Genomic DNA, 13,723 nt, shown 5'->3' with positions numbered 1-13,723 from the left:
GGAGTGCAGGGGCCTCCTGGGGATACAAAGAGACAATCTTCCCACTGGTTTGTCTCAGCCCCTCAGTGCTACCAGCTGGGCTTCTAGAGCTGCCCCGTCCTGTACACTGGCCCAGCTTCACCCGGCTCCCCTTTTCCCTGGATGGGCTGCCAGCGCCGCTGACATAACGGGTTTGAGAGGAAGAGCGACCCTCTGGGAGTCTGTAAAACCTTCGTCAGGAAAGGAAAAAAGAACAAAAGCGGGCCTTGGTCTAGGTCCCTCGGAGCAGCGTGACAGAAATCTTGATTCAATTATTCTGTTCCTCGGCACAATTCCCGTTCGCAGCTCCCTGTAAGGGATGTATGTTCTGGTGAGCACATGCCTAAGTACTTAAGATCTGTAACTAGAAAATTGAGTCGGCCCGGCAGTGGATTGGCCTGTGGTCTGCGTGTTCCAGGCATCACAGGAGCTGAGTCTGTGGCTGCTGTTTGGAGCGGCGGGGGTGCCTGGGGATGGTTCACGGCTTTGGGAACCTGCCTCCCCTCTTTCCTGCCCCTGGCACTCAGAGCCAATGTCTTCAACTCAGTGGGTGGATGTCTTTAACTCGGTGGGTGGCTGTGCTGTGTTATGCAGGAGGCACTGGGCCTACCATCTCTGTTGGTTTAGGGGGTTGAAGGTGTCATCTTTTCTCCTATTGTCACCTGGACTCGGCTAAGATGTGCCCAAGCTGGGGCCGGGCTGTGTTTGATCGCGGTGGATGGGCCAGCTGGGTGCAGCTCCCTCAGAGGCTGAGGGAGCCAGGCAGAGATTTTTGGAGGAAGAAACAAATCTAGTTTGATGTTTACCGTCAAACAGACAGGTCCTGATTTGGGGGGATTGTCTTACTGTGTGTTTGGAGAGAGTTGTAATGGATTCTAGTCTCCGATCAGAGGTCACTGCTTAGCCTTGAAAACTGCTTTAAAGGGTGTAGGATGGCGGCCTTTGGGTGCTGTTAGTGTAGACTGCTCTGTGCTGGTCGCATCATTCTTAAGGACTGTGACCATTTGGGGTATTGGCCGTTAATGGGGATAGTGACAAGTTAGGATGTCCAGAGGGGTGGAACCTGGATGGAGGGGGATCCGGAGAACTTCTCAAAGCTCTAGGGATGTTTTGGCACAGAGAAGAGAAGAATGAGCTGAATTGGACTGTTTCCTTCAACATTTGGAGGGCTGACATGGAAGGCAAGAGCAATGAGACGTTGCTGTGTGGCCTCAAAGGCTAGCATGTGGCAGATGCAGAGATTTCAGCTCAGTATAAAGAAGAACGTTGTAAATATGAGAATGGTCTAGGGCAGTGGTTCTCAACCTTCTGGCCCTTTAAATACAGTTCCTCATGTTGTGACCCAACCATAAAATTATTTTTGTTTCTACTTCATAACTGTAATGTTGCTACTGTTATGGATCATAATGTAAATATCTGACATGCAGGATGGTCTTAGGCGACCCCTGTGAAAGGGTTGTTCGACTGCCAAAGGGGTCGCGACCCACAGGTTGAGAGCCGCAGGTCTAGGGCAAGAAGGGGCTGCCTTAGGAGGTAGTGAGTTTCTTGTCACTAGAACTAAGTAAGTAGAGCCTAGGTGGCCACTCACTGGGCTGCCGTACAATAGTAGGAGGAATCAGGTGCAGGATTGGATGATCTTTGAGCTCCTCCCAGTTTTGAAATTTATGATTGAGCCCTGATGCCCAGGAAGACTTGGGAGGTGATTCAGTCAGTGCTCTGGGGGCTGAGGGAGAATGATATGATAGTCTTGGAAGCTTATAAGAAGGCCAAGCAGCAAACAGGCCCCCTACCCCTGCGCTGCATCAGGGAAAGTGTTATGGCTGAGCAGAGAGGTGGGGCAGAAGTGCCCTGGCTCACATCAGCAAGCTGTCTGGAAGGAGCACTGCCTAGTGCTCCCCACTGCTCTTTCTCCAGCTCGCTCTGCATCTCCTGGATCCTTGCATTGATTTCGGAGAGTTGAAGAAGCAGAGATTTTTCAGCCACATTTTATAGAGGAGGAACCTGAGGCCCAGGGAGTTCCTTGAAGTTGGCAAAGCCACACAGGCTGGCATGCCCTAGGGCCTAGGGGGTCAGGAGGAGCTGGAGAGCCCCTGAGGCCTCAGCCCCAGGTATTGTCTGGCCACCTGCTACCCCCCTCCCGCTGCAGAGAGGCGGTTTGGGGGTGGAGCAGCCTGGGGAGGGTGTGAGGAGGAGTTTCCAGCAGAAGCTTATGGTCAGAGTGCGGTGAGAAAGTAAGAACCAGCCACGGGGAAGCACGGGGGAATTGCCAGGTGCATTGGAGGGCTGGCCCGCTGGGACAGCAGACCATGGCACCATTTTTCTCAGGAGACCTCAGCGGCCTGGGGGAAGGGCCCTGGGGCAAAAGAAGCATTAGGGAGCAAGAGGAAGACTACCGAGTGTCCCACCCCCATTTCTCAGAGGAGGTGACTGGGGCTCCGCAAGGTGGAGTCGCTTGTTCAGCTCTGGTTTGCAGGCATCTCCAACTTGGACTTGGGTGTTGCCCTGTGGGCATTTCCTGGTGCCACTCTTCTGCCCAGGCTGCAGGGCATGGTTGGATGGTAATAGAGTCCAGTCACGGAGGGCCTGCGCTCCAGAGCTCGCAGGCTGGTGCAAAAGACTGGCAAACCCAAAGCCCCTTCAGTGTGTGAGGTAATGTGCGGTGGGGGTGGGGGGTGGCATGGGGGAGGGAAGATGACGCCAGGAGAGCAAGGCGGGGAGGGGCCGATTTTGACCAAAAGGATCTGGAAACGCTCTTTAGAGGAAGTGGCACTTTACTAAGAAAATAATATTTTCCACTGCTTTTGTTGTTAAATTTAAATTAATTAAAATGCAATAAAACTAGAAATTTAGTTTCCCAGTTGCACTAGCCACATGTTAAATGCTTGTGGACATGTTGGACAACATGGCTTGAATACAGTGTGTGACACATCGTAGATGCTCCTTGGCGCAGGGGACCAGTCACATGTCCGCAGAGGGTTAAAGGCAGCTACAGGGAGGCAGAGAATGGCTCCGTGCAAGAACAGCTTCAGGCTCTTAGTTGGGCTGAACTAGGGCTTTCGTGGAGAGGGCTGTGGGGTGGGCCTCAGGAGTCCAGCTGGGCTAGGGGCCAGAGCCCGAGGCCGTGCCCCCCTCCCCGGAAGACCCAGAGGAGGAGGTGCTGGGGCTGGACTTGGCAGAGCAGCCATGGGTGAAAGGGCAGCCCCAGACCCTCTGTTTCTTCCTGGGCCTTTGATCTCTGGTGGGGCCTCCTTCTGCCTGTCTCCAGGGCCCCCATTCAGGTCCCCTCGACCTCCCCTCCTCTCATCTCCCCAGAGTTTGAAAGGCCCCGGACACACGAGGTCAGCGGAGTGCGAATCCCTTTCACTAGCTCAGAAAGCCGCCGATGCAGCGGCAGCTCGGGCCCCGGGACCAGGAGCTTCTTGTTAGGCGGCGGAGGGTGCGTGGCAGGTGGCATTTCCCGCCTTCCGGGCCCTGGCTGCCCTCTGCCTGACAAGGCACAGGAAGGGCGGCCAAACCCCAGAGTGGCCTGCTCTTTACAAGCGATGCCAAGCCCTGTAGACCCTCATGGGGAGGTTTGGGGGCATTTGGCAGGGGTTCCTGTCATGACCGTTCATCCCTCTTTATGGAGGTGTCTGTCTTCTCATGTCTTTTGTTTGGGGGTGCACCTCATCCAGTGTTATCTGCCTCTGTTTATGTCTTGTGTATTGAGACTTCCTCTGTGTCTGCTTCTGTATCCTGGTCTAGTGTTCTCTCTCTCTCTCTCTCTCTCTCTCTCTCTCACACACACACACACACACACACACACACACACACACACACACACGTTCACTATCTCTGTCTTTTTGTATTCACTCTTGCTCTCTCTTACCACCTCCCTTCTTCCAGGCTGGGAGCCCCACCTCAGCCCTGCCCTGCAGACCTCCATGGAGCCGTCGTGGGGGAGGGAAGTGGTTTCAGAAGCTCACAGACCAGTCAGGGTCCAGGGCCCTCTTGACCGTGGGCAGGCCCTGGCCTCCCTCTCTTAAGGCCCTCTTTATTTGCTGGACACTCAGACCTTGTCTGCTGCTCTGGGCAGAAGGCAGAAGGCTGGAGCAGGCGGTGCACAGACCTTCTGTTTCCCAGAGGGAAGGGGGTGTGGGAAGGCTCCCATCCTTGGAGGTGTGAGCAGGGGCAGCAGCACCGCCGGGGGCATCCTGGGCGGGACTCTGACTTCTGAGGGCAGGTGCATCCTGGGCAGCATGTGCTTCCTAACTGCCCTCTGCCTGGAAGGGGCTCTGCCTGCTTGTCTTTCCCTCCTGCCACCCGAGTCAGGAACTGTAAGCAGCCTGTGTGGCACCAGCATTCCATAGACCTCTGCTTTCTGGAGAGCCCAAAGCAAGGTGTTGAGGTATTGAGACCAGGACACGGGCTCACAGGCCAGGGATGAACTCGTTGGAGGACTGTCTGTGATGAAACCTTTCGCATATTAATCTCCCTGAGCCTCCCTTTTGTCTTTTGGAAAACAGGGGTGGCACCAGTTTTACAGGCTCCTGTGAGGATAACATAAAGTCACACCCCGGAAGGGTTTAGCCCCAGGGCCTGGTGGCAGGTGGTCATAAATGGCCACGGAAGGAGACTGGGGCTCCAGGCTGTGAGGCCAGCCCCAGGCTGAGGGCAAGCAGGCTCCCACCAGAGTTCTTTCTATTTGCCAGCTGAAACTGGCTGATCTGCCCACCCCCGACTTCCTGTTTGTAACAGTCTCCTGCTGTGGGCATCAAGACTGAACAACAGTGCCCCCAGGTGTCAGCCACAAAACGAAGGGCCACTCTGGCTTTCTTGGTTTCCCAGACCCCTCGATGGAAGAATGAAAGGATAAAGCCCAGTTTCCTATGAAGATGGCCCTGGGGACACCGGGTGGGGGAGGCCTCAAGGACAGAGGGAAGAAGGCAGAGCGCCTGGCCTGGGAGGGCTGGGCATCTGGGAGTCGAGGTCACCAGCTTGGACCTTAACACTCCCCTGTCAGAGCCAGAAGAGCCTTGGAGAGCACCCAGGACATGTCACCCAGTCATTATCCAGGTGGGAAAACAGGCGTGGTGAAGAGAAAGGGGTAGTAACCAGGTCCCCTAGTAAAAACCCAGAAAAGCCAGAGTGAGACAACGGACTCCTCAGAACATCCTTGGTCTCCTGCTGCATTGGATGTGACAGATCTCACTGTTTTCTCTCCCCTCGTTTCTTCCATTCTCCTAAGTCCATCTTGTGTCCCTTGTTGAAAGCTACCAGGGACCCTTAGCCTGACCCCACCATGACCAGACCCTGGGGGGAGGGTGGCAGCTGACCCACTAATCCCCCAGGGTTAACGTCAACTCTTGACAAAGAGTCCTGACCTTCCCACCCCGCCTCCCTCCCATTCCTCCTCCTCAGCCCGTCTGTGTGTCCTGTCCCTGTGCGGTCTCTGAGCTTTCCTGTCTCTGGGCAGCTCCCACTCACCCCTTGGTCCTCCATGAGGTGTCCCCTGGGTGTGCCCCCAGGCTGGCCCTGCAGGTCCATGGACCTTATGCAGGTACAAGGACCAGGACCAAGCTGCTTGCCGGGAGGGCATCGCTTGGAACCCAGGTGGCCGTTGCAGCCTGGCAGTCATGCTTTACTTGGCTTGCCCTGTGTTTAAAATGACTTGACTTAGTTACCAGCATTTAAAAACCAGAAGGTTTCACACAGAGATGTCTGGCTTTTCTTGGGAAAAAGCCCATCAGATCTGGCAACACTTGGTGGGCCTCCTTATGTGGCCACAATCTTCTGGGGCTGCTGGGCTGTTCTTCAGACTGCTCCGTACTCACCCTGCCCACAACACTGGTGCTCTGTGTTGCTCTGCCAGACGCCTTTGAGTTTCCGAGTCCTAGTGTGGACACAGAACATGTTTCATTGAGTCCAGCCTGTGGCAGCTGAAGCCTATGGAGGCAGGGCCCTGACCTGATGAAGCCGTGTGTGTGTGTGTGTGTGTGTGTGTGTGTGTGTGTGTTCAGGGAAGAGGGCAGTCCAGCTCTCAGAGGTGGCTGGAGTAGGAGAGGCAGTAGGGCAGGGAGAAGGAGTGGTGGGTGGTAGGAGAGGCAGTAGGGCAGGGAGAAGGAGTGGTGGGTGGAGTGGGAGAGGCAGTAGGGCAGGGAGAAGGAGTGGTGGGTGGAGTGGGAGAGGCAGTAGGGCAGGGAGAAGGAGTGGTGGGTGGTAGGAGAGGCAGTAGGGCAGGGAGAAGGAGTGGTGGGTGGAGTGGGAGAGGCAGTAGGGCAGGGAGAAGGAGTGGTGGGTGGAGTGGGAGAGGCAGTAGGGCAGGGAGAAGGAGTGGTGGGTGGTAGGAGAGGCAGTAGGGCAGGGAGAAGGAGTGGTGGGTGGTAGGAGAGGCAGTAGGGCAGGGAGAAGGAGTGGTGGGTGGTAGGAGAGGCAGTAGGGCAGGGAGAAGGAGGCACCCCTCTTGACAGCCCAGAAGACCAGTGAGCTTGAGGTCATTCAGTCCACACCCTCCAGACTAGTCCAGGCACAGTGGGCGCAGGCTTGCCCAGGGAGGGCCGGGGGTGGTTGGTGACAGAGATGACAAGGACCGGGTTTCCGTCTCCCTGCCCGGCTGGCCACTCCTTCCAGCCTTGCAGTCACTGGCCCCTTAGCTGAGCCCCAGGCAGGCAGGTTTCAGAGGCTTCCTTGGTAAAGCAGGGGACTGAGGCCAGGTGGTCAGTCAGAGGGGCTCCTTGGGCCTCTCCCTAGTGCCAAGGGCCTGTCCCTTGGGTGGTGGGTCAGGTTTCGGTTCCTCCCAGCCCCTGGGTCTCTGAGTTTCACTTTGATTCACTGAGTGGGAGCCTTCATGAGAGCCAAAGCCACTGAACACCCTCTCCACCCCAACCCCCACCCTTTGCCCACCTGCTTTGCCCAGGGCCCCTCCTCCCCTCCCCCCACAGACTCCTTTTCCCATGGGACTGTGCACTGGTGTCTGGAGAGCCCCGGGGGGTGCGAAGGGCGGGGGTTGAGGGGTTGGGGGGGGGGGACGGGGGCACAGGGTGAGGATCTCAGCTCAGAGAGTGGGTTCTGGGCCCAGAACAAGAGTTGAGGGGTCAGAGGGTGTAGAGCAGTGGTTCTCAACCTTCCTAATGCTGCGACCCTTTAATACAGTTCCTCATGTTGTGGTGACCCCCAACCATAAGATTATTTTCGTTGCTACTTCATAACTGTAATGTTGCTACTGTTATGAATCATAATGTAAATATCTGATATGCAGGATGTATTTAGGCGACCCCTGTGAAAGGGTTGTTCGACCCCCAAAGGGGCCGCGACCCACAGGTTGAGAACCGCTGGTGTAGAGTCTCCTCGCCGGGAGCCAGCCCCTGGAACGGAGTGGCTTTCTTCACACCCGTATGCCCTGCTGCCTTGTGAGGCAGAGGGTCCCCAGTCCTTCCTCTCTGGCTTTGGAATATGGATTAGCCCTCGGCTGGCCTGGCCGCAGAGCGTGTGGTTCAGGGACTCGGCAGCGCCCCAAGTTGCTAGAGACTCGTGAGGCAGGGGAAGGAGCCTGGGAGGGGCGCCAGGAGCTCTGGGTTCCACCCTGACGCTGTGGCTGACTTGCTGGTGACCATAGGGAAACCCTTCCTCTTGCTGGGCCTCCGCCTTCGCACCTATAATGCAGGATTAATAAACTCCTAAGGCCCTTCTGGTACCAAGATTCTGAGCTTCTCCTGGTCCCATGTCAGGTCCTTTGGCTTTATTTTAGGTGAGTGGTTCTCAAACTTTTTGTATCGGGATCCATTAAAACTATTAAAAAGGATTTAAAAAAAAACCGTGCAAGAACGTTTTTAGTATATGTGGGTTAATTAAAATGGACAAAATTTAAACCTTTATGTATTAACTTATTAAAAATAACAGTAATAAACAAGAAACATAAGTAATATTTTTGAAATAAGAGAGAACTCTATTTTCCAAACCAAAAACACTTTGGGTGGGATTGCTTTAGGATTTTGCAAATCTCCTTAGTGTCTGACTTAACAGAAGACAGCTGGCTTTTCATGTCTTCCGCATCTGATGTGTTGTGACATCACGCACCCTGGAGCCTCAGGGAAACTCCACTGTCACTTATGAGAGAGTGAGAGTGAAGAAATCCATCTTGGTGTTACAATGAACATAGTTTTGCCCTCACAGACCCCTTAAAAGGCTCTTGGGGACCCCCATAGGGGATCCTGGATTAGACCTCGAGAATCTCTGCTTCAGGCTGCTTGCAAACTCTGGTAGGAACAGAAGCTAAATGGTTTTAGTTTTTTAATAGGTATCATTGTGTCCTGTTCTTAGCTCCTGAAGGCAGTGAGAGCCATGACAGGTCTTTGAGCTGGGGCGGGGGGTGGGGTGGGGAGTAACAAAACACACTGGCTTGTCTTCTAGCAGATTGGAGTATGCGGTGCTTCTTCATTTCTCCCCCTCCCCCTCCTTCTCCCCTTCCTCCCACTCCTTCTTCTTTCCCTCTTCCTCCCCCCTCCTCTTCTTCTGTTAAACAATGGCATTTTTTTTTGTTTCTTTGTTTTTATTGATTTTAGAGAGAGGAAGGGAGAAAGAGAAACACTGATTTTCTGTTCCGTTTATGCATTCATTGGTTGATTCTTGTATGTGCCCTCACCGGGGATGGAACCCACAACCTTAGTGTACTGGGAAGATGCTCTAACCAACTGAGCTGCCCGGCTAGGGCTGCAGTGCTTCTTAATCCTCTCCCAAGCTGGCGCTTACACAAGAAAGGCACAGCTACTGCGGTTCCTTTCAGTTCCAGTGGATCATCTGTAGGGTTTGAGGTTTGATCTCCCTCCAGGGGGCTTCCTTCGGGGGCCAGCAGCAGCACCTAGTGCTCCCTCGGAGCCTGGGGAGTGGGCGTTTGGGACCCAACCATGTCTCCCCTTCTCAGCTTAGCTCTGCAGACCCTGAGACCCCACCCTGGGCTTCATTTTGGTGGTGGTTGTTGGGGGTGGTGGGGGGAGGGAATCAGCAAATGATACTGATTAGGAATGAAACAAAATAAAATGAAATAAAGAAGTGGGTTTGGTATTTATCTCGACTCCTGGCATTTGAGGAAAAGCAGGTCTGAAAGGCAGTTGGGAAAGGAGAGATTTTTGTTCAGATTCCCTAGGGGCTTCTGTTTTTTTCTGGAATGCCGGTGGCTGGTCACTCGTGTGTGTGTGTGTGTGTGTGTGTGTGTGTGTGTGTGTGTAATTTCACTTTGAAATGTCCAGTTTTCATTTTCATTGGTACAAGTTTATCATTTGCATTAGTCCTTCCTGGGTCTAATGGGCTACAATGGAGGTGAGGGAGAAAAAGAGAATGTCTTAAGGTAATTTGAGAAGCATTGAGAGAGGGAGAGTAAAAGGTGCTAGAGAAGGTATGTGTGAGAAGGGGGTTGCTTGTAGTGAAATGAACTGAGCTAGGAGAGGAAACAGAGAGAAAGGCGTGGCGAGAGAAGCGAGGCTAGCTTAGAGAGACTGCAGGAGAGGGTGAGACGTGACAAAGGGGTCAGACAATTCCCAGCACCAGCCACCAGGTGGCACCATTGACCCAAGACAGCTTAGTTGCCATTCAGGGTTAGGGACAAGAGGGGTAACAGGGCAGTGTACTGGCCACTTGTGGAATGCTTCTAACTCGGTAGGGGTGCGGGCCCGAGAGGCTGGCCATGTGCCAGAGTCACATCTCCGCCAGCATTTAGTCAAGGTAGGGGGAGGCGGGACCATCGACAATGGCGATCAGTCTGGTCCTCCCTCACCTCCGTGGTGCAGATGTCCTGGGAGTCAAGCCCCTGGCTCTGTTCTAAGCCTTGACTTGCTGTGTGACCTTGGGCAAGTCACGCCTCTCGGTCATGTTAAAGTGCGGAGACTTGAACCGATGCCTTTAAGGGTCTCTGGGCTCTGACGTTTGTGGTGTGCTGACAGAGCCCTGGGGTTGCAGTTCATTTCGGGGTCTTCCTCTCTCAGCTGTGTGACCTTGGGCAGCTCACTTCCCCATCTGTTGGGATTATAGCGACATCTCCCTTACAGACTTTTGTATAAAATAGCAGGTTGGGAAATGCTTTGAAGTCTTTTCTGGTGCTGTGGGAGAGGGAGGGGTTGCTATTTATCATTTTTCCTTAGCCAGAAGCCGGCATTCTGCCATCCTCATAGCTCAGAAAGTTTGTGTCTCTGCCTGTGGCCACACACACACACAAAAAGGCCTTATGGCAGGTGCTTGCTTAAGAGCACTGCATCTCTGCCCTAAATATCTTTGGTACCAAGATTCTGAGCTTCATTTTCTCCATCCCCACTACTACTGCCTCGGCCAAGCACTGTCTCCTCTCATTTGGAATATTGCTATGGCCTCCCAGTGGGTCCCCACCTCCAATGCCCCTGACTTCTCCAAACAGTTCGCCTTCCACATAGCAGCCCCAGTGGCACGTCTGGAAAAACAGTTCTAAACAGTGACTTGCTTGACGGGTTTTGAGCATTCAGATCTGCCCCTTGTTCTCAGAAGCCAGCCAAACTTTTCCCCAAGGCTGCAGGGCCTTCCATGGCAGACCCCTGCCCATCCCACAAGCCACATCCCTCCGCACCCTCCTCTTTTCATGCTCACTGCAGTCCCACCAGACCTCTTCCCGTGCCTTGAGTATCACTTGTTCTTTCCTTGTTGTAGCCTAAGGGTTACTTGCACGGGTTGTAGGGCCGGGCACCTGGGGTTCTGGTGCTGACTCCACCCATGTCTGCTCATGTGGCTTTGGGCAAGTTATTTGATCTCCTCAAGCCTCAGTTTCCCCATACGTAAAACCAGGGTACCCGTTGTGCCTATGATTGGTTTGTTATGTGGACGGAATGAGGTAATGCATGTAAAGTGACCTGGATGACCCCTGATGCGTGCTCAATAAAGGGTGCCTTTTATTCTGATGCTGTTCCCACTGCCGGAAAAATCGCCCTCCCGTCCCACCACTTTTACCAGCTGACATGCCCAAAGTGCAGGATCCAGCTGAAGCGTCACTTCCTAGGACCGAGGTGAAGGCTTCCTTGCTGCTCTACTGTTAGCTCCCCTGGCCCGGTCTGCAGCAACACAGAACCTACCTGTGGACAAAAGTATCACATTTGTTACTTGTCTCTCTTCCTCGTGATGCTGTGAGCCCCGCGGGGGCCAGAACAGTGTCTGTAGCGGTCACCATTGTCACCTGGTGCCCAGCACAGGGCCTGGCTCATGGTAGCAAATATGTACAGAAGAGGACTCTGAATGTCATAGAAGCCTGGAGGCCATCTGGTGGGTGCAGATTGCTGAGTCAAACCCAGAGCCTTGCACATCAAATGTCCTCCTCTGCCCAGCGGCGTGGCTCAGTGGCTGAGCATCAACCTATGGATCAGGAGGTCACGGTTCAATTCCCGGTCAGGGCACATGCCTGGGTATGGGCTCGATCCCCAGTGCGGGGCGTGCAGAAGGCAGCCAATCAATGATTCTCATCGTTGATGTTTCTATCTCTGGCTTCCTCTCCCTTCCTCTCTGAAAGCAATAAAAATATTTTTTAAAAAGTTCTCCCCCTCCTGCCTGACCTCAGAGTCTATTCTCTGGCCGCGTCTGGCCTCGTTGAAAGGATCTCATGACAATCATTCTAGAGGGAGAGGGAGAGGGAGCCCGCCTATGGTCTAAATACACACACATACACACACACAGGCACACAGGCACACGCACACGCACACACACTGACATGCATGCTGGGGCCTGCGGCCCTTGTTCTGCCTGCCTTGCCTGAGTATATGTTCCAGGTGTATATAGACCATGGCTCCAAACAGAAACTATAATGGCTAGAACTAAATGAGTGTTTCCTATATACATGTTTAATTATTACCCATTTAATACTCACCACCACTGTATCCGGTGAATATTCTTATTATTCCTTCGGTCTGAGGGCCGACGCTGTAACCACTGAGCAAACCTGCCAAGGCCCTAAAATATTTTGATTAGGACTGGCACATGGCCAGTTGTAAAAATATCAGCAACTATTATTGCTACCAAGAGAGCAGAGATTTTACCCTGAGTCCAGATTCCTCAAGGCGGCCTTAAGAACTTTCTAATTTCTCTTTCTCTGTTTTTTAATGATAATTTTACTTATACTGCTAGGTCTAGTGAGAGGATTATTCAGGCTATGGTCAGAACAAAAAAGACGTACCCACCAGAATTGAGACTAGCAGGATTTTAGTTCCATGTTTCTGAAGCTAATGATTTAGTTATAGATGAGGGCAGCTTGCAGAGGCAGGACGAGCTGGACATGGAGTGGCGAGGCCTGGGTTCCTGGTTCCAGTCCAGTCACTATCTGGCTGTGTGATCAGTCAGGTCCCTGGCCTCTGGGTCCTTGAGGTGGATGCAATGAGCCCAGACAACCCTTCCAGCTCCCGATCCTCCCTCCTCCGTGCTCCCTGCTGTTCTCCCTCCCTCCTCCATCTTCTCTCTCTTCATTTCCTTTCTGTCTGAGACACAAATGCCATCCAGCACTTTTGAATGGTACTTTTGTTCCGCTAACATCTCTTTTCTGAAAAGAAGGATCAGTCAGGTTTGTATCTTTTAAATGCTAGCACATTTTATCAGTTAAGAACCTGCATACCTCTCTCTCATAGCTTTAAGGAGACAGACAGAAGCAGAAAAAGGGGAAGGTTTATGGGAGACAGTGGAGGAAAAGCAACAAAATCTCTTTGGGGGCCCGATGTATGGATGGCCCCTCCAGAAATGCCTTTTTTTCCGGAGTCCCCTTCCTCCTCTCTTCCCCTACCCCTAAGCATTTTTCAGCCTGACTCTAGTTATGACTTGTGTCCCTCTTAGTTCTCCATAGAATGGGGAGGGGGCAAGAGCAGAGCCTATGACTGAGTCATACTTGTCTCAAGACCTTGGTCGTAGGGCTTAGAGCACTGGACTTGGAGTCCCAGGACCCTGGGTTTGGGGGTTGGCTTTGCACTCCCACGCTGGCGTTTTTGGGCAATGCATTCTGGGCCTCGATTTCTTATTGGCAAAAGAAAGCCTTCCTCAAAGTCCCGTACAAAATCAGCGAGGAGCAATGCCTGGGACAGTGCTTTGGAAACTGTAAAGCTCTATGGAGGTGTTCTTGTAGCTCGTTTCACGTGCCTGCTCTGTGACCTTGGGATCTTAACTTCGCCAAGGGTCAGTTCTCCCATCTGTAAAATGGGGACCATAATCCTTAGATCATACAATCACTATGAGACTTTCACAATGAATGTAAAACAGTTCCTGGCAGTGGCAGGTGCCTGGGTCTAGGTTAGTTGCCTTGTCCCTTTCCCTTTCTTATTTCTTCCCACTCCCTCCCCGCTGTGAGTACAGGGCACAATAATTAAGCCACAGGCTTCTGAAGTGTAGTTACCCAGCCTGAAATCCAGTGGGCCACTTCTTGCCTGGGGGATCCGAGGCAGTTTCCCTCACCTGGGCTTCCATCCATTCCCTTGCCTGTAAAAGAAGGACAGCAATATCTGGTGAAGAGGGTTGTCTGGCCGGTCAGGCCATGCCCATAGATGACTGGAGACAGCGCCAGGGCCCGGTGAATGGTAGTGATTCCGCCAGATCTTGCTCCCTCCACACACCCAGACACAGGACCCCAGCCGCCACCCTCTTCAGGGCCCGTGAAGAAAGCCAGACCTGAGCAGCGAGGAGAGGGATCTGCTCAAGGTCGCACCAGGACTCATATGCCAAGGTCTGGGAGGAATCTCCAGGG

General features: G+C 53.2%; 1 protein-coding gene across 8 annotated transcripts in view; it reads left to right on the top strand.

The window, feature by feature from the left end:
- The window catches only part of PAX5 (paired box 5), a gene marked incomplete at both ends in the record, with an annotated part of 156,539 nt that overhangs the window by 32,135 nt on the left and 110,681 nt on the right, over positions 1-13,723 (top strand). The window lies entirely within an intron of this gene.

Source organism: Myotis nattereri (genome assembly GCF_964212035.1).
Source record: "Myotis nattereri genome assembly, chromosome: 12".
In the NCBI taxonomy this organism is placed as follows: Eukaryota; Metazoa; Chordata; class Mammalia; order Chiroptera; family Vespertilionidae; genus Myotis; species Myotis nattereri.
The sequence above is the reverse complement of the archived record's forward strand: the minus strand, read 5'-3'. Positions and strand labels throughout refer to the sequence as shown.